Source organism: Mirounga angustirostris, unplaced genomic scaffold (assembly GCF_029215605.1).
Source record: "Mirounga angustirostris isolate CCGP_5_RB_7025 unplaced genomic scaffold, mMirAng1.0.hap1 SCAF_6, whole genome shotgun sequence".
Taxonomy (NCBI): Eukaryota; Metazoa; Chordata; class Mammalia; order Carnivora; family Phocidae; genus Mirounga; species Mirounga angustirostris.
In genome coordinates, this window is record NW_026991714.1 from 90,346,086 (window position 1) to 90,368,000 (window position 21,915).

The window sequence follows — 21,915 nt, forward strand, 5'->3', positions numbered from 1 at the left end:
CCTCAAGGTCCTGGAAACCTTGTTTCCAAAATTTCTTAGAGACTTATGCTATCCAAACCCCCTCCCAACTTGAAAGTATACAATGGGTCACTCCTCATGACCCCATTGCAGCTCTTTAATAAAGTACTGTCCCCATGCTTTAATAAAATCACCTTTTTGCACCAAAGATGTCTCAAGAATTCTTTCTTGGCTGTCAGCTTCGAACCCTAAAGTTCTTTCCTACATCAGGACTGTCCTGTCCATTGTAGGCAGTTTAGCAGCATCCTTGGCCTTTATGAACTAGATGCCAGTTAAAACCCCCATCCCCACCCCCATCACCAGTTGTGACAAACAAAATTGTCTACAAATGTCCCTTGGGGACAGAATTGTAACTACTGGTTTAGCCACCCACCCAAACAAACAAATATGAAATTGCAAATATAACAAAGACTTAAACCTCTTATTTGAAAAACAAAAGATCCTTGTACCTTGGGAAGAGCAGATTGCTCACCATAATAAAGGAAGGATTATTTGTAGTTCAGAAAGCAGAGGATGAGGATAAGAACAGAAAGAAGAAGGGTGTTAAAAAACAAAATTCAACTAAGTAAATGTGAAGATCTTATTGGCTTTATTCAGTGACTCATAAATTAGGCAGCATTCCATCTAGCAATTAGAAAGAAGGAGCTGTACAAAATGGAAGACTTTTATAGGCAGAAACTAGGTGGGATAAGGAAGTTATTCATAAAAGAAAGGATTGTTTCAGACAAGGTCACCTTCTTTTGGAGGAAGGGCATGGGGGGGTGTCTATCATGCAAATTACCTCACTAGTGCTGATCAGGAAATTCCAGATTGACTGGTTATAGGTCACATTCCTCCAATTAAGTCTTGGTTTGCTGTTAGGGGGGTGGTAAGAGAATTCATTTTGAGCCTGGTTGGCTGGTTGGTTTGTTAGTTTTTAACAAAGCTTATCCCAGGGAAGGTGCTGGTGTTTTCTGCCTGAAGGAATTTCAGTACAGAAAGTCAAAAGTGTGATTTTAGACTCTGGGGCCTTGTTTACTCTATAACAGTCTGAAATGACATTTACTCTACCCTGGAAAGCTTTGGGTCAGGTTGTATGATTTGTGACCTTAAGAAAGGGACTCAGCTCCTCATCTGGGTCGATGTAGTACAAAATATACTTTGTGCACAACGGAAGCTCAGAGACAGTGGAATCTACAGAACTCTTGTGGAGGAACTTCCACCTTCCTTCAGATGTAGACTACAGATTCAGACCCAGCTGATCAGGTTTTTCAGAGCCTGTACAGGGCTAGCTGGCCCCTATGCATTAAGCTGGTGTGGCCCCTAGCCACCAGAGCAGGAGAGGACTATACTCTCTTGTTTTGGACATCTATTCATGGACCCTAAAATTTTTCTCCCAGCCATATCACTCTGATTATTCATCTGTGTGTGTGTGTGTGTGTGTATTATTTAGTAGTTAAAAGCACTGACTCTAGGATTAGATTGCTTGAATTCAAATCATGGCATAGTCCCTTTACCTCTGCCACTGTTTTCCTGCTTTACTTCTTTAAGCTTCAGTGTTCTTATATTCTCAAATGGGAATAATAAAACTGTCATGGGGCTACCTGTGAGAATTAAATGGGCTTGTGTACATGGCACATATTAGAATCTGTAAAAGCATAAACCATTAACAAATGTTTGCTACAATTTTTTAGTCCTTACTCATCTAAAAACATGTTTTCTTCCACATGTGTTAACTCTCATGCTTCTCTCATCACGGGCTTATGTATTTGTTGTTGTTTGGCTCTAAGTGCAGTAATTCACATTCATCTCTCCTTAATTTCTTTTTAGTGAGAGCACGGCAGGCCGAATCAGATAACTTTGGTTTCAATGTCAACTCTACCTGTCTCTTACCAGAATTATGAGAGTTAGATAAAAACAATTGTGGCAAGAGACTAAATCAGAGGTTCTCAACTGGGGGTGATTTTGCCTCTCAGGTGACATTTGGCCATGTGTGGAAATATATTTTTGGTTGTCACACCTTGAGCCTGTTACTAGCACCTAGTGGGGAGAGGTTTAGTGATGCTGCTAAACATCTGACAATACACAGGACAGCTCCTCACAAAAAAGAATTATCTTGCCCAAAATGTTAATAGTGCTGAGGTTGAGAAACCATGCATTAAATTGCAAAGTCAGTTGTTATCTATTCTAGCACCAAACAAACCTGTTGAAATAATTTTGAATCCCAACTCGGACCTCTAATGCCATAGCTTCTCCTCCCTGCTTTAGATTATGACTATATTTGATCAGCACACCATCTATATCGTCATCCAAATTACTAATAAAAATCAATGGTATAGGATAGGATAAGGATGGAGTCATCAGATTACTGTTGAGGAAGGATGCATGGCAGTTACACGTGAGTACACTGATATGAAATCTGCTGGAGTTCAAGTCCCATCTCCATGATCACTAGCTGTGTGACTGTGGAGATTATTTAACTAATATACGTTTCTACTTCTTCATTTGTAAATCGGAGAGTAGTATTTCCATAGAGTTGCAGTGAGGATTAAATGGTATTAAAGCAGGGAAAGCATTTAGCTTTCTAGTCTGGTGACTAGCCCACAGGAAGTGTTTGTGTTAACCAATCATCAACACTAATGGAGTGAGTCTTCTTTAGGTGTACTTGTATAAGAAATTATATGTTCCCTGTCTGTACCGCAATACAAACCACATTTAGCCATTTTGTCCACATAGTATTATAATACAACTTGTCATATACTTTGTGGAAATCCTCACATTACATGCATTTTATTTAAAAAATTAACTCTATTTTTTTTTTTTTCTGAAACCACTGCATACTTCAGAAACAGACAGTATCAGCCCTATATGTTTATTCATATGTGTGGGCCAGGGCCAGGTCTTCCCAAGATGGGCCACTTTAGCATGAACATTATTTTGAGGTAAAAGCAATCCAAGCCCAGCAGATTCAGAAAAAGCTCTTTACCTCCCCCTCAACTGCCTGCTAGAACCAGGAAGAGAGCTATTGACAGATTCCTCTTTACCTGAGAAACTTATTGACACAATAAGGCAATCTTTGTTTTCCAAACTTCTCCTCTCACCTTCCCGATAATGGTCTTTCTCCTGTTTGTATCCTCAGACCTCTATACCTCTCCTAGCTCATATAAGCATCATGTTGCCTGACTGTCCTTGGAATTTCCATGTCTGTGTAGAGTAGGGAATCTATTAAATCTATTAAATTTTTATGCTACTAAATTTGATTTTCTCTTGTTAATCTGTCTCATGTCAATTTGATTCTTAGTCCAGCCAGAAGGACCTTGAAGGGCAGAGGAAATTCTTCCTCCCCGACAGCAGAGACATGAGGAAGACCTGTATGGCACTGAACGGATTTTGGATTTTATTTTGAATGAGATAGGAAGTCATTGGAGGGTTTAAACAAGGCTCCATTGTGGCGGGGAGAAAGTTAATGGGGATATAGGAGAAACAAGAATGACCATACATTGGTAGTTGTTGAAGCTGAATGATGAGTAGGTACAGGGTTTTGTTATGCTCTTCTCCCTTCTTTTGTATTTGTTTAAAACTTTCCATAATAAAAATTGAAGAAATGGAAAAGAACCCTTTAGCTGCTGTGTTAAAAGTAGATGGAAGAGGGCAAATGCAGAAGCAAAGAGGACGAGCTGGAAGGCTCCTGCACTTCTCTGGGGAGAATTGATGGTGGCTTGGGATGGTTACGGTGAAGGTGTTGAAAAGTGGGTGAGTTCTGGATATATTCTTAAGGGAAAGTAGAAAGAATTGGTTAATGGATGTGGATGTGGAGTGGGAGAGAAACAAGAATTAAGGATGACTAAGCAACCAGAGAAACAGAGTTTTTATTAACTGAGATGGAAAAGAGTGAGGGATGCAGGGGAAGAGCAGAAGTTCAGTTGTAGCCTTGTACAGTTTTAGATGCATATTAAAGTAAGTATAGATGGCACGTAAATGGTTGGATATAAGAATCTGATGTTTGGGGGCAGGTAAGGGTCAGACGTATGAATTTGGAGCTAGCAGTGTGTAGACAGCATTGACGGCCATGAGAGACTGCATGAGATCACTGACTGTAATTCTGTAATATTCTGTGATTCTTTTGAAAAACAGCCCTGGGGCACCTGGGTGGCTCAGTTGGTTGAGCATCTGACTCTTGGTTTGGCTCAGGTTGTGATTTCAGGGTGGTGGGATCAAGCCCTGCCTTGGGCTCCCGCTCAGTGCAGAATCTGCTTGGGACTCCCTCTCCCTCTTCCTCTGCCCCCCACTTCAAAAAAAAAAAAAAAAAAAGAAGAAGGAATGAAAAACAGCCCTTCCTCCTACAAATCTCAGACACACTCAAGTTGGTTCTCTGAATGTAGGAACAATAGACTATCTGAAGAATGACTATACTCAGAGCTCTGAGTGCACACTTATTAATCACTTTTATGAGGGCTTCCAAGTATCATTTAATAAATTATATGGTCCTCGGCCACATTAAACGGAGTCCCACTTGTTCTGACAGTATGAAAAGAAATACTTTTACATCTTGAAGGGTACAATGAAAGTTAAATTCAGTTATTCTCTTTTTCCATGTCAGTAACCTCAGCGGTTTTATCAAATATCAATTGTTTAGTTTATTAATATACTGGCCAGTCACCCTTTTAATGATCTGCGAATGAAAATGCCCACAATTATTTGAGCCACAAACCAGTTATGAGGGCTAGAAGAGTAAGACTATGCTTTCTCAGTCTGGGCCTGCTAATCAAATGTTCCATGGGGTCTCCTAGATTTTCCCCCACAGGTATTTCTAGTGCTTTCCAAACAGGTTGATCATTATAATCCCCAGAGGTGATTGTTGGGCCCCACCTTTGGAAACTCTGAGTCAATACATCTGGGGTGGAGCACAGGTATTTGTATTTTTAACTAGTGCCCATGTTTGGGAAAGACTGCTAAGCAAACAATCTCAAGAAGGGTTTTATTTCATCTCTCTTTACAAGTGTGCTTCCCACACTCCATTTACCTGCCCTATTACAAGGCATTTCTTATGTCTTATTCCTTTTTGCAGTCAGCAGCAGGGAACCAGAATCTGAGATCAGCTGGGGCAGGTTATGGAAGTATGGGGTTCAAGTTGTGAGGGTTCTTTTGCCCTGACCCCAAAGTCACTCTTAATCTGTTCACTTTTATTTTTTGAATCTAAGTCTTTTAAGTTAGTAGGCCTGCAATGGGGTTCAGATTGAAATACTCCCCTAAGAGAAAAAAGAAAAACAGAAAAAAGAAGAGACTTCCTGTCAAACTGAGATCCTGCCACTAGGGTGCTCAGGGAAACCAGAGAGGATCGTTTTGATATTTCAGGAAGCCTAACTGGAGAATAAACACAATAGGATAATTTTGAGATTTTAACTTCATAGAGGGCCTGGGCCAGGTAGTTTTCTCCCTTTCAAGGTAATAAACCCCCTGAATTCTATCTATGGACTTGAGAGTGTCTGTTGACCTCATGTTGGGAATCTCAGGTCTAAATATACTTTCCACAGTGAAGCCAGAGTGAAAATTTTAAAAATATAAATTGGAGCTTATCACTTTTCTGTTTAAACTCTTCAGTGGCTTCCTCTTGACTTAAAGACCAGCCTCTGTTGACACTCTCTTCCCCAAAAGCCCTCTGTGATGTGTCCCAGGCTCATCCCTCCAACCTCATAACTCCCTCCCTCCATCCCACCATGCTATAGACCCACACTGGCTTTCTGTATTGATCATAGAGCCTTTTCCCCTACTCTTCTCTGTACTTGCAATATTTTCCCTTGGTCTTCTGGGCTGATTTTATCTTCACAGTCTAGTGTCAGACATAATATTGCCATCATATTTTCTGTATAACATTTATTACCAGCAAGTATTTTTCTGTTTGTTCATTTGTTTACTGGTTTATTATAGGTCTTCTCTTACTACAATGTAGCCCATGGGAATAGGGATCTTAGATTTATTTAGCAGTGAAACGGCTACATTTAGAATAGTGCTTGGCTCAAGGTGCCACTCAATACATTTTTGCTGAATCAATAAATGAATAAGCAAGAGAGAAATTGGCAAGGCTGATAAGGACTAAATTGATGAAGGTGGTTATCTCAAGGATGGGGGAGGAGGAAAAGGCTTGCATATTTTGCTTTATACTCTTTCTCACCATAAAAGGAGAAAAGTGACTAGGGGTGGTTTTAAGTTTCCTCTTTATGTTTTTATGTATTTTCCAAATTTTCTAAAATAAACATGTTTTACTTAGAAATCAGAAAAGTGAAATAAAATGTAAAGAGTGATTATAGTTCCTTATCAAGTTTTGCATTTTCAGAGAACTCTGGCCTTCACATTCTTGCATAAACACCATTGCTTTTATTTTCTACCAAGGACCTAATCATCTATTTTGGTGTAAAGCCATATATTAGAATATCTCCTGTATAGTTATCAGTCTGAGTTTTCTTGGACATCACTAAGGAAAAACATAAGATTTAGATGGTCTCCATGGTAACTAACTCAGAGCCAAGACTGATCCTTGAGGCTAACAACAATGGTTATTTCAGCACAGGACCGTTTTTTTGGCTTTACCCCAGTTAGGGAAGCACTCTGTGTGTTTCGTTATCTGAGTACCAGTTTCAGGAACCTCCTTTAGCCAAAGACTGCCTTGCAAATGTGATCTGGATCCAAACTGCAGAAGAGCCTTTTGCATTGAAGCTGCTTCCTGTCTGTAAGATCTTGTCTTCGATAGTAAGTCTCCTCCTATCTGAATCTTACTCATTTTTGCTCCTCCAGAAAGAAGTTAACTCTTAATGAAGTGAAACCTGCCTCCTATATACCCCTCGTGAGCTCTGTTTCATTCTGCTGTACAAGTTGGATCTTTACATGATTATTCTGCTCCTGAGCTGTTGATGGCAAAGACCAATGCAGACAGAGAAACATTAATAAATGTGATGGTTAATTTTCTGTGTCAACTTGACTGGGCCTCAGGGTACCCGGATATTTGGTTAAACATTCTTTAGGATGTTTCTGTGAGGGTGTTTTTGGATGAGCTTAACGTTGAATTGGTAGATTGAGTAAAGCAGATTACTTTCCCTAATGTGGTTGGACCTCATCCAATCAGTTGAAGGCCTGAATAGAACAAAAAGGCTGAGTAAGAACTCCTCTTGCCTGACTGCTTTCAAGCTGGGACATCAGTTTTTTTTTTTCCTGCCTTTGGACTTAATCTGAAACATTGGGTCTTCCTGGGTTTTAAGCCTGCTGACATTTGGGCTAGAACTACACCATTAGCTACCCTGGTCCTTCCTAGGCTCCTCAACTCAGACTGGAACCACACTATCAGCTTTCCTGTGTCTCCAGCTATATATATATCTCCTGACTAATACAATGAACACAATTCTATTACGTGTCAGGCCCTGCGCTAGGAGTTAAATTCCCCAGCTGTCTAGCTTAAAAGAGATGATAGACTAACTTCAATGTGGTAAGTGCTCTTAGTTGAACTGCATACCTACAAGAAGCTATGGGAGCACAGAAGGAGTACCTAATTGCATAAGGAATTGAGAGGGCTTCACTTACAAGTTGACATGAACAATATTGTGGAAAATGACACCATATTGAGAAGATTGAAGAAATTGAACTCCTGATACATCCACCAACATGGATGAATTTCAGTCATAATTTTGAGTGGATTAAAAAATCAGACACAAAGAGGACATATGAAGATTCTATGGGCATCCTTAAAACACTAGGCTTTGATGCTGAACTTGGGAGGACAGTATCCAAAATGTCATCATTTAGTGTGGTTTGGTGGTGATTACATGTAACACCTGAAGAATGTCATTTGTCTTCTTGATATGACAAAATTCTTTTTAGCAACAATAATGCAATAAGTAGTAAAACTATTTTCTTGATTTGCTCTTTAGGTTAAAAAACAATGAACAATTTAAAAAGAACACATTTCAGCTCTATTAAAATTTAGTAAAATATTTCATTTATGAACTAAAATTCACCCTTCAAAAAAAATTGTACCTCACAGTTTCCACTGTTTCATTGTGTTAAATTTTAAACACATATAAAAGCTCCAAATGGTCACATAGAATTACAGAATTGAAGTAACTTGAGCTCTGTTTGTCTTTATTATGATCATTGCTCTATCGTGTTATTTTGAATCCACTCTTTAAATGTAGGAATATGTGTTTCCACAGAGGTGGAGACAAGAACTATGCATGAAGCAAGCTTGAATGATTCTGCATTAAGAACTTACTCTCTGAAACGAATGCATGTAGCTGAGTCTGTGTGTATTTGGTTAATTGTAGAAGTGAAGTTCTTTGGGGACGACTGGGTGGCTCAGTCAGTTAAGCATCTGCCTTTGGCTCAGGTCATGATCCTGGGGGTCCTGGGATCGAGTCCTGGGATCTAGTACTGTGTCAGGCTCCTTGCTTAGAGGGGACCCTGCTTCTCCCTCTGCCTGCTGCTCCCCCTGCATGTGTGTGCTCTCTCTCTGACAAATAAATAAGTAAAACCTTAAAAAGAAAAAAGAAGTGAAGTTCTTTGAATTAACTTCTGTATAGAACAAAATGCTTATTATAGGAAAAGTAATAAAGGTATGCTAATTTGATACTTACATGTAATACTAAAATTCAACAATAGTAGCTACAGTTGTTCAGAATAGCAGTGCTCAAACTTTTTGGTCTCAGGAAAAAAAACCCTTTTTGTTCTCAGGATGTTACTGCATTCTTACAAATTATTGAGCTCTTTGCTTTTGTTTATGTGTTGTATCTATTGATATTCACCTTATTAGAAATTAAAACTGAAAAATAATTTAAATATTTATTTTTGAATTAAATTTCCATCTTAAAAACACATAATCCACTGCTTATTAACATACACAATACAAATTTATAAAAAATAATTAATTTTCCAAAACCAAACAAAATTTCTTGATAAGAATGACATCATCTTATATTTATGCAGCTGGAGTCTTACACATGCCTCTGCATCCAATTTGTTGCAATATGTTATTCTAGTTAAAGTATATGAAAAGAATCTGGCCTCACACACTCCAGTGTATTTGGAGAAGAGAGGGTCTCTAATATCCTACTGAAATAATTGTAGATTTCAAAGACTTGATGCTACACCAAAACTTGGCAAGAAGTAGTTTTTTACAGGTTAGTTATAACCTGTTCTGAAACCACATAAATAAACTTTTCATACTCTGTTACATTAAAATCTGTTGGCCTATCTTACATCCTGAATGCATCTTTTTTTCTCATGCATGACTTTGTAGCATAGAGCATTGGTGATTTGGAAAATATTATTTCCTTGACTCAATGCAACTTTTCTAAATGTTGACACATTCCTTTTTGTAATAGCAAAAACATCATATTAATTTCACCGCTGACCTCATCAGAAGAGTGTATGCTCATGGAAGCTTTTAAGCTCACAGTGGCAGATACAGATTTCCAACATTCAACTTTGGTTTGAAAACTCAAATTTTAGGTAATGAATATTTAAGTTGTTTTCTTTGATAATGCTAGGCTTACTTAGGTCATTTTTGAGATAATGTCTACTAAATAACCAGGTCTGAATAACTATAGTCTATCAGATATATATGTCAATATATATATATATTTTTTTAAGATTTTTTATTTATTTATTCATGAGAGACAGAGAGAGAGAGGCAGAGGGAGAAGCAGGCTCCCAAGGAGCAGAGAGCCCGATGCGGGACTCGATCCCAGGACCCTGGGATCATGACCTGAGCCGAAGGCAGACGCTTAACCATCTGAGCCACCCAGGCGCCCTGTCAATATATATTTTTTAAGTAGGCTCCACACCCAGCATGGAGCCCAATATGGGTCTTGAACTCAGGACTCTGAGATCAGAACTGAGCTGAGACCAAGGGTCAGACGCTTAACCAACTGAGCCAACCAGGCGCCGCATCAGATTTTTTTTTTTAACTCAAAATGGTGTTCCATAGAAGTGGCTGGATCAGCTCACAGTTGAAATAATCACTGAAGTGCTCTTCCTTGGGATAGCAGAGTGCTTTAGACTTCATTTCATTACTCAAAAAAGATGGGCGCTCAAGGGTTGAGATTTAATAAATTGTTTATTGTTTCATTAGGGACATTCTTAAGTAACATTAGGTTTTTGTTACTGTTAACTGTGAGTGTCCAGTGGTGAAGAATGCGATGTGTACTAGCACGATTTGTGCTGCTCCCTTGCTGACCAGTAAGCAGGTTTACTCACCATGGTTTCTGGACCATCAGAGCACGTAGTCAACACAATGAGAAGCCAAATGATGTTTTATGTTATTATGAAAATACTTTTACTCCATAGATTCTCTGAAAGGATCTCAGGTTACTTTAGGTCTGTGGATCATATTTCAGTTAGAACTGACACCAACAAATGATGTTTTTTCCTAGATGAGTATGTCATTTTGATGTTGTTTAGAATTTCCAGCCCAAGGTAATAAAGTACATACCAACTTTTAGTCAGTTTTATTATTGCTTTTACGTTCTTCACAGACAATACAATGTTTTATTGTCTGCACGTAGGGCATAATTTCCTACTGCCCTGCCCTTAGTACACCAATGGATGTTTTATATATATATATACACATATATGTATACATATGTACATTTTTTTTAGAATTGAGTTCTTTATTAATATTTTTATTACAAACACTTTCTCCCAGCCAGTGGTTTGTTTTAAGGGTGTCTTTTGATGAACAGAAATCCTTTTTTATTTTTAATAAACTTTGATTTTAGAATAGATTTATTTATTTATTTATTTTTAAAGATTTTTATTTATTTATTTGAGAGGCAGAGGGAGAGCGAGAGAGAGAGGGCGAGAAGGAACAGAGGGAGCAGCAGCGGGAGAGGGAGAAGCAGACTCTCTGCAGACCAGGGAGCCTGACTTGGGGCTCAATCCCAGGACCCTGAGATCATGACCTGAGCTGAAGACAGACGCTTCACCGACTGAGCCACCCAGGTGCCCCTAGAATATCTTTAGATTTACAAAAAAGTTGCAAAGCGAGTACAGAGAGTTCCTGTCTATCTATAACCCAGTTTCCCCTAAAATTAATATCTTATATTACCAAGCACATTTGTCACAACTAACAACCCAACATTGACACATTACAATTAAGTAAACTCCAGATTTTCCTTGCATTTCACTCATTTTTCTCATACATAATTAACATATATCACCTATGTCCTTTGTCAGTTTTAGAATTCAGTTCAGGATTCCATGCTGAATTTAGTTATCCTGTCTTCTAGTATCCCCTGTTCTGTGACAATTTCTTAGTCTTTCCATGTTTTGGATGACTTTGACGGTTTTGAAGGGTACTATTCAGATATTTTGTAGAATGTCCCTCAATTTGGGATTGTCTGATGTTTTTGTCGTGGTTAGCTGGGAGTTACAGGTTTAGTGGGGAAGGCCACAAGGGTAAAGCGTCTTTCTCAAATTTAAAATGTGTATGTTTGGGGCGCCTGGGTGGCTCAGTCGTTGAGCATCTGCCTTTGGCTCAGGTCATGATCCCAGTGTCCTGGGATCGAGCCCCACATTGGACTCCCTGCTCAGCAGGAAGCCTGCTTCTCTCTCTCCCACTCCCCCTGTTTGTGTTCCCTCTCTCGCTGTCTCTCTCTGTCAAATAAATAAATTAAATCTTTAAAAAAATAAATAAATAAAATGTGTATGTTTGCTATTAATGAAGTTACACCGGTTTTCATCAGGTTTAGTTTTTTAACCCCCTTGTACATATTTTCACTCTTCTTTTTTTAAAGTTTGTTTAAAAATTGAGGTATAATTGACACATAACATTATATTAATTCCAGATGTACAGCATAATGATTTGTTATTTGTATATATTATGAAATGACCACCACAATAAGTCTAGGTACATAGTTGTAATTTTTTTCTTGTGATGAGAACTTCTAAGATTTACTCTCTTAGCAACTTTCAAATATGCAATTTAGTAGTATTAAGTATAGTCACCATGCTGTACATTACAGTCCCATGAGTTATTTATTTTATAATTGGAAGTTTGTACCTTCTGACCTCTTCACCCATTTCACCCTTCCCCAGCAACCCCCCTCTGGCAACCTTCAGGCTGTTCTCTGAATTCATGAGCTTGTTTTTTTTTTTTTTTAATTTACTTTTTATTTTTTTATTTTATTTTTTAAAGATTTTATTTATTTATTTGACAGAGAGAGAGACAGCGAGAGAAGGAACACCAGCAGGGGGAGTGGGAGAAGCAGAAGCAGGCTTCCCGCTGAGCAGGGAGCCTGATGTGGGGCTCCATCCCAGGACCCTGGGATCATGACCTGAGCCGAAGGCAGACACTTAACGACTGAGCCACCCAGGTGCCCCTTTAATTTACTTTTTAAAATTTAGATTCCACATTTAATGAGATCATATGTTATTTGTCTTTCTCTGTCTCTGTTTCACTTAGCAGAATGCCCTCAAGTTCCATCCATGTTGTCACAGATGGTAAGATTTCATTCTTTTTTGTGGCTGAATAATATTCACTTGAATATATAACCATAATTTCTTTATCCATTTATCCATTGATGGACACCTACACTGTTTCCATATCTTGGCTATTGTAAATAATGCTACAATGAACATGGGGGTGAGATATCTTTTTGAGTTAGTGTTTTTGTTTGCTTCAGATAAATCGCCAGAAGTGGGATTGCTGGATCATATGGTAGGTCAATTTTTAATTTTTTGAGGAAATTTCATACTGTTTTCCATAGTGGCTGCACACCACCAACAGTGCACAAGGGCTCCCTTTTCTCTCTATCCTCACCAACACTTGTTATTTCTTATCTTTTGGATTCAGAAATAATTTTTTGACATGAAGTCTAATTAAAAATCTTTATAATATGTGCTTTTTAAAAAGATTTTATTTATTTATTTGACAGAGAGAGAGAGCACAAGCAGGTGGAGGGGCAGAGGGACAAGCAGAGGGACAAGCAGACTCACCAATGAATAGGGAGCCTGATGCAGGGCTCAATCCCAGGACCCTGAGGTCATGACCTGAGCCAAAAATCAAGAGCCGGCTGCTCACCCGGTCACCCAGGTGCCCCTGTATTTTTACAACCTATCACAACAGAGTTGAGAGAAAGATAGAGATTTCCCATATACTTCCTGCCCCTACACATACGTAACTTCCCCCAATAACAACATCACTCATCAGAGTGGTGCATTTGTTACCAAGAATGAACTTACATTGACACCTAATCAATCACCCAAAGTCCATGATTTAACTTAGGGTTCACTTTTGGTGTGCTACATACTATGGGTTTGGATAAATGTGTAATGACATATCTCCATCATTACAATATCATCCAGAGTATTTTCATTGGCCTAAAAATCTACTTGGGTTTTTTTAATTGCTGAATGTTATTACACTGTATAGATATATACCACATTTTGTTTATCCATTCACCAGTTGATGGACATTTGGGTTGTTTCCACTTTTGGGCTATTATGAATAATGCTGCTAGGAACAAATTTAAGTACAAGTCACTGTACAGACATTCATTTCTCTTGTGTTGATACCTAGGAATGGAATGGCTGAGTCACACGGAAACTCTGTGTTTAACATTTTGAAAGATTTTTCAGAAGTGGTTTGTACCACTTTTTTTATATCTTATTTTGCCATATATAGAGGGCGGCAATATATGAGGGTTCCAGTTTTTCAACATGTTTGCCCACACTTATTTTCTGTTTCTCCCCCCAAATTATAGCCATCTTAGTGTTTGTGAAGTATTATCTCATTGTGATTTTGATTTGCATTTCCCTGATGACTAATGATGTTGAGCATCTTTTTCAGTTTATTAACTAATTTGCATGTCTTCTTTGGAGAAATATTTATTGAAATCTGTTGCCTATTTTCTTTTTTTTAATTTTCCAAAGTATATTTATTAGATCCCTTTTGGTTGCCTGTGACAGAAACCACCTCTACCTATCTTAGATGAAGGAACAGCATGTACTTTGAGGATAGTGCTGGGGAGAGATATTCATGGTATGCAAGGGCAGCAATGCAATGAAACACAGGAAAGACTGAACACAGACCCTGGGGACTGTAGGATACTCAGGTAATCCTCTACCCATTGTTTATCTCTCCTTCTCAGTTGCTTCATTCCCATCTCTCAGAGGGTCTCTCTTTCCATTCTCAGGCCACATGGCAGGACACAGTTATTGAGAATTATTCTTAGGTTCCCCTCTCTTCATTTTAAAAGACCAATCAGATATCTCTTAGTCATATTCTAATTTCCTAGGGAAGAGATTTTAATTTTCCCAGTTTGGTTTATTTAGCCACCCTTAGAGGAAACAAGCTGTGGCCAAGAGGGTGGTAGCCCAGATAATAACCATGTAGATCCAGGGCAGATGTTGGCAATTATGGCCCCCTGGCACCTGATTTGTGTGTGTGTGTGTGCACACATTGAGCAGAGAAGGATTTTTGTATTTTTTAAAAAGTTGGGGGTAGGGTAGGGTACTAGCAAAGAAGAATATGTAACAGAGATGTATGTGGTCAGAAAAGTATAAATACTGGGGCTCCTGGGTGTCTCAGTCGGTTAAGCATCCAACTCTTGATTTTGGCTCCTCATGACCTCAGGGTTGTGAGATTGAGCCCTGCATTGGGCTCTACACTAGGCATGGAGCCTGCTTAAGATTCTCTCTCTCTCTCTCCCTACCTCTCTCTTCCTCTTTAAAAAAAAGTATAGGGTGCCTGGGTGGCTCAGTTGGTTGAGCGACTGCCTTCGGCTCAGGTCATGATCCTGGAGTCCCAGGATTGAGTCCCGCATCGGGCTCCCTGCTCGGCGGGGAGTCTGCTTCTCCCTCTGCCCCTCCCCCCTCTCATGTGCTCTCTCTCATTCTCTCTCTCTCAAATAAATAAATAAAATCTTAAAAAAAAAAAGTATAAATACTTATTATCTGACCCATTGCAGAAAAAATTTGCTGATCCCAATGTAGGGGGATGGGAATAGCTTCTCCAAAAGAAGGGTGAGATATACTGATCTGCCACCCTAAAAGAAATCTGTAGGCCATTCATTCCACAGGATATTAACAAATGATCCCATGTTCAATCTACTTGGGGGACAAGATAGCAAAATTTTAAAAGGACTTCTGTATTGCAAGACTTCTCATAGAATTTGATATGTTAGAAAACATTGTGAATTTTCAATAATCCTTTTTTTTTTTTTTTTTTTAAAGTAGGCTCCACACAGGGGAGTCCAATGTGGGGCTTGAACTCAGAAACCTCAGTTCAAGACCTGAGCTGAGATCAAGAGTTAGAGGCTTACTGAACCATCCAGATACCCCTTCAATAATCTTTAAAATGAAGATACAATGTTTTTCCCCATATTTATTTGACCATAGAACTTAATTTCCCCTTACCTCCAAGGTAATAGTATTTCATGGAACACACTTGAGTAAACTTTCATACATGAGCTCTCACATGTACTAATGTGGGCTTTATTTCTAGTTTCCCTTCAAGCTGAGTTCAACAATGACTTTGTACCAGGCCTGGGGTGCTATGTGTAATGGAGGCCCACAATGAACAAAACACATTCTCTGTCTTCAGGGAATTTTTAGTCTAGTGGAGGAGACTGATAAAAAGATAACCAGGGTATGAAGAGTGCTATAAAGGATAACAGATTTTCTAGAAACACAGAGAAGTCACACCACCTCAGTCTCATGGGTTGAGGGTGGGAACATCAAGGAAGGCTTTCATGAAGACATGGTGACTTTAAGCCGAACCTTAAAGATCAACCAGTAGAAGTTTACCAGGTGAAAAGAGAGAACAAAAGGTGAACTTTTGCACAGAGGCAGTGGTGTTAGATAGAACTGGATCATTTTAAGAGTAACCGAGTAGGACTCAATCACTGATTAGGTACAGAATATGAGAGAAGGGCAGGCACAGAAGATAACACTCAAGGTTATGAGCTGGACAGTTGGGTGGGGGCCAATAATGAATTCAGTTTTGGATCTTTGGGGTTTGTTGTCCTGTAAGCCATCCTAACGGAGACGCCCTGCAAAGCTGGACGTATGAGGCTAGAGCTCAAAAGAAAGATCTGGACTGCAGATACAAATGAAGAAGTCATTACCATACAGATGATAGTTAAAACTGTTTGCCTATTTTAAAATTAGGTTATTTGTGTTAATACTGAATTATAAGATTTCTTTACATATTCTGGATACAAGTTCCTTATCAGATATAGTTCTGCAAATATTTTCTCCCAGGCTGTGGGTTCTCTTTCACTTTCTTGATGGTTTTGTTTGAGTCCAAAACCATATTTCTATAGTTTTCTATGAGTCTGGCTAATGCTGTTTTTAATTATCTACTGCCTAATTCCATGTAACTTTAAAACTTAAGGAGGTTTAGTTCCTTTACTGGCAAAATGCTGGTTGTACATACCCTTGTTGAGGGCTCCTCTTTTTGCTCCTCTGCTCTGTTTTGTGGACAGAACTTATGGGAAGTAATTTTATATTGGGAAGAGTTTGATAGTCCACCTTAGCTTTTTGTTGGGACAGGAACAACTTTAAGGTCATAGCTGTTTATATGCAGATCATGTCCAGATTCACACATCCAGTATTTACTGTTCATCAAAATCAGCTAGGGATTCTAAAAAGTCCTAATGCCAAGGCTGCAACCAAGACCAATTTAATCAGAATCTCTGGGGGAAGGGTAGGGGGATCCAGACATCAGTGGCTTTGAAAGCTATCCAGATAATTCCTATATTTATCTGAAGCTGAGAACTACTGTGGTAGAGTCCCCTGCTAGACATCATTTCATTCATTTGTTAATTCAACAAATACTCATTGAAGGTTGGCTGTGTTCTAGACACACTGTCAGGTGCTAGGTGTTCAATGGTCAATAAGACAAAAATAGTCTCTGCTTAAAATCTAGCGGGGAAAGACAGATGCTAAACAAAAGATATGAATAATCATTTAACTGCAGCTGTGAGCTAAGTGTTTAGTAGATATCTCCATTCAGATTTCCCCTAGTTCATTGTGTCAAAAACTGAACTCTTAATCACTCTTGTCCAAATCATTTCATCCTCATATAGTTTCTAATCTGGTAATGTCCACTTCAGTCATCCAAGCCTTGATATTTACCTCTCTTCTTTATGTTTCTCATTCAATCAGTGTCTCATTTCTGCCTCCATCATGTCATGTAACTGATCCTTCCTCTCAGTCCCCCTTGCTGTTATCTTAGGGCAGGTCCTCACATCTCATGCCTAGATTCCTGCAGTTACCTACACCTGGTTTCTATCCCTAATTCTAGATTGGTTCCCTTCCAATCCAGTCTCCATAATATCATTGGAATGATTATCCTAGACTGCAAGTATTTAATGGATCTTCAAATCTTATAAGATAAAACCCAAGCTCTTTTTTTAAAAAAGATTTTATTTGTTTATTTGACAGAGAGAGAGCACAAGCAAGGGGAGTTTCAGGCAGAGGGAGAAGCAGGCTCTCTGCAGAGCAGGGAGCCTGATGTGGGGCTCGATCCCAGGACCCTGGGATCATGACCTGAGCCGAAGGCAGACACTTAACCGACTGAGCCACCCAGGCGCCCCCAAATCCAAGCTCTTTACATGTCCCTCCAGGATCTGCCAATTTTTGTAACCTTACCTTTAATACGAAAACCACTCTCTTCTTATGCCAATTGTTTTGGTTATGTTGTTTGGTTATGTATTGCTATGTAACAAAACATCTCAAAACTTAGTGGCATAAAACAACTGCTTATGATCTAGGAATCCCAGAATATAATTTCTACAGCATTTTATTGATCAGGCAACTCACTAAGATCAGTCCACGGTAGAGGAATTAGATCCCACCTCTCACTAGGAGGAGTGGCAAAGAATTTGTGGATGTCTCTAACCTGCCATACCAAGGGTACCACATCTAGTGAATCATTGGTCTATTTTTTTTCTTTGTTCTTTTTTTTTTAAGATCTATTTTTTTTCTTCTCTCTCTCTCTCTCTTTTTTTAAGGTCTATTTTTTCTAATACCATTCCATTTGCATCTTCCCCAGTTTCTCAGCTTTGGCAGATTTATGCTCTTCCAGACTTAACTTCAGTGTCACAAAGCCTTTCTTGAGTGACAAGGCAACTACATGATGTTTTTTCAATGACTTAGCATTTACTGAGTACAAGGCAACATGCTCCCCAAAAGAAACCAAGCCCTGGCCTCTGGGCTAGGAACCATCGAGGTGGAGTTGATCCTTCTCCCTTTTCTGACACGACTGTATATTGTATTTATGCCTATATCACATTTGTCTTGTGGTTATAAATATGATTGCTGTGCTACTAAAGTGACCTCCTCAAATTCTCTGATTTCATCTAAATTCTCTCAGTTGGCAGGTAACTGAAATCATTGTACAAAAAAAAAGAAAAAAGAAGCGTGGGAGGAGGGCAATATATATTATCTCAGGATTATGAAATTGATTTGTTAAAAGGGAGGGATGGTGCTGGTATCTGGCATGACTGGATCCAGGCAGAAAATAATACCAAGTGGTCTTACTCTTACTTCCCATACTCTCTCCCTGTCCTCCTTCCTCTCCTTCCTCTTCTCGTTTCTTCTCTTCCATTACCCCTCACTCTGCTTCAGGCTGTGTAGTGGCTTCCTTCACTCCTACTGCAGACACGGTTCTTTCACACGATGGATTGTTTGGCTATGATGGTACTAGGTTTTCAGGATGGTGTCCCCACAGGCAAATGGCAGTCTTTGCTATTAGTCCCAGATGAAAATTCCTGAAAGGAGAGTCACTAAGGCTGGGGGAATGGAGCATTGCAGTTGGCCAATGCTGTCATGCTGGGGAAGGGCTGGTCTCTTATCAGAAAGGTGGTGGAGAATTGTCTCAGGTCAAAAACCACTGGCTACATAGCATTCGTCTCTGTTTCCCCACACCTCTGCAGAGTCATTGACACATAGCAGGAGCTTCCTAAATCTTTATTGCAGGAAATGAATGAATGAAGGAGTTGATGAATGAATGAATGAATCCTTGACTTGAAATGTTTTCCTCTCTGCACACAAGTCCTGATTCTATGAAACGCTCTCAGACATTTCTCACTGACTACGGAAGTAGTCAGGAATTTTGCTATTTAACCACATTATGGCCACTCTGTGTGAACCTGCCTTATAGTTACTGACACATGAAAGAACATGACTAAAATTCCAAATCCCTAGGCTTTATTTGGTTTCACCTTTAGTCTGGGTTTGTTTTTGTTTGTTTGTTTTTCTCCACATAGACTGCTCGCTTATTAGCACTGGTGCTGCAATACAACAGTTTCCAGTGAAGATGCTGAGCTGTGTGGAGGGGGCAGAACAAGGTGAGGCTCAGATCGGTGAGTGGCAGGCTCCTATTTCTTCCACTCGTTCTTGTCATGGTCCCACTTGGCTGAGAAGACCTGAATCGGGTTGACCTTCACGTTGACTATCCTCTTGGTGTGCTTGGCCACCCACCCTCTTCAAAGGTGTGCGGGACAGGGCTGTACACGGAGTGCTTCTCCCAATTCAGAATGAGAGCGGTGAAGCCGATGAAGAACATGGCAGTGCCCACAACCATCTTCCACTCATTCGTGTTCCTGTTCCTTTCAGCAAAGCTCTCATTGAACTGGATGCGGTACAATTCAACTTTCTCCTCAATGGAGAGGCTGCTCCAGGGAGCCTTCTTCTCTTTCAAGGCCTTCTGGGTGGCAGAGAGGTTCTTAGCGGGGACCACATCGGGCAGGGGATAGTCACCCTGGTCGTCGTCACTTGGGAGAGCATAGTCTTCACTCTTCATGACACTTCCATGCGCTTGAACACACTGAGATGGAAACTGCTCGCTTGCCAATTAGGCTAAACACTGGTAGCCACCATTCCGCTGCAACTGCCCTCTGTGCCCTCTGTGCCCTAGTCTGGTTTTCTTAGATCAGGAAAGATTTGGAAAGTGTGGAATGTCCCTGTGGAAGATCCTTCAGGAAATCAGAGAGCTTCCGTGTGAGTCAGTGCCGGGTTTGGGACTAAAATGCAGCTGTGAGGGTCAGCCGTGTCTCATTACCAGCAACAGGAGCTCGCCTGGAAAGCCGCCGCAAGTTCTGGAGACCTCAGCGCAGGCAGCAGTCAATCCACAGCTTCTCCCAAAGGTTGGTGACTGAGCAGCAAGCTTTTGAAAATTCTTTCTGGATCTTTCATTCACATTCACTGTGGTCAGAGAGATGAGAGAATGTGGAAGACTCTTCGTGACTTCATTCTCACCAGAGGTCTTTGGCCACTAGTAAGAAGAAATGGTCAGAATCTTATGGGGAAGAGAAAGAAAGGCTAAATGATTTCTGCAGCTCTCATACCTTCCCAGAGTAAGTCTAAGCCCATCGGCCAAGGCCTGGTTCATTCTCTTTTAGGACATGTTGCCTGCACTCAGTAAGTGCTAAGTCATAGGAAAAACAACATGTAATCCCCTCAACATGTAATAGTCAAAGAAACACTGGGCCACTGGTATTGCCATTGGGCTCTCACCTCAAGAGCCCAGATTCCCTCATTCATCAAGACACTAGGATGGTGATAAATAAGCCAAGTCTTTGCATTAATGGTCTTTTTTTTCTGATGGAGGACACAATCAAAACTAGAAACAAATATGTGGAAATAAATATACACGTGAGATTGTTTCAGTTTATGATAAGTGTTATAAATGTCTGATTTGTAATGTGTTGAATAGACTAGGATTTAGGGCAGACTTTAGGGTTGATAGCTAGAGAAAGTTCTCTGAAGAAATAACTTTTGAGCAGATACCTGAATGAGAAGAAGGAGTCAATTATGTGAGGATCCACTGAAGAAGGAAGAACAAATGTCAGAGAGAGTGAACTTGATGTGTTCAAGAGACATGAAGAAGGTCCTTATGGCTGGAGTGTACTGAGCTAGGGGAAGAAAGTAGGTAGGACCAGACCATGAGGGACCTTGTGGGCCAGGCAGGAACTTTGTATTTTATCTTAATTGCAGTGGAGGATTTTAAACAGGCAAATTACATAATAATTATTATTATTTTAAGATTTTATTTATTTATTTGACAGAGAGAGAGATAGCGAGAGCAGGAACACAAGCAGGGGGAGTGGGAGAGGGAGAAGCAGGCTTCCCACCGAGCAGGGAGCCCAATGTGGGGCTTGATCCCAGGACCCTGGGATCATGACCTGAGCCGAAGGCAGACGCTCAATGACTGAGCCACCCAGGCGCCCCAAATTACATAATTAGAATTCATGCCCTTTATCTGTATTGTCCAGTATGGTAGCCACTAGCCTTATGTGGCTATTCAAAGTTAAATCAATTAAAATTAACTAAAATTTAGTTACCAAGTTACAGCAGACACATTTCAAATAACTACATGTGGTTAGTGGCAGCCATATTGGAAATGTAGGCATAGAATATTTCCACTGGAAGTGTAGGCACAGAACGTTTCCATCATTGCAAAAAGTTCTGTTCTAGAGAGAGCAGAAGACGTTAGAGGCTACCACTAGTTCAAGGTAAAGACATTGATATCTTAGACTAGGGGCTGTAATAGCAGAGATGGCGAGGAGTGTTGTACTTGGGGTAGAGTTGGAAGGTAAAGTTCACAGGACTTCCTGATGAATTGTTTATGAGGGAATGAAAGGAAGAGATGAATTAGCTATATTTGCCAGTCTACTTTGTCAGAGGTAGAAGGATTAGAAATATTTACATGCAGAAGAAATAGATCTCTGTTGGCTCAATGGAATAGAACTCATCCTTCACCTAGAAGAGAGCAAAAATCTTTAAAAATCACGGCGATATATACATGACCAAAAATATGCTTGCAGGAATTTGTGGGGAACTAGTGGACATTGGAACAGGTCAGTGGGGTCTATCACTAAAGTGGTAGAGCTCATTTTCAGGGAATTTTGATCACTGCTGATGGAT

At 39.8% G+C, this 21,915-nt stretch overlaps 1 pseudogene; it reads right to left on the minus strand.

The window, feature by feature from the left end:
* Positions 1-19,367: 19,367 nt before the first annotated feature.
* On the minus strand, positions 19,368-20,361 carry LOC123847053 (cytochrome c oxidase subunit 4 isoform 1, mitochondrial-like; annotated as a pseudogene).
* Between the last annotated feature and the right edge of the window lie 1,554 nt (positions 20,362-21,915).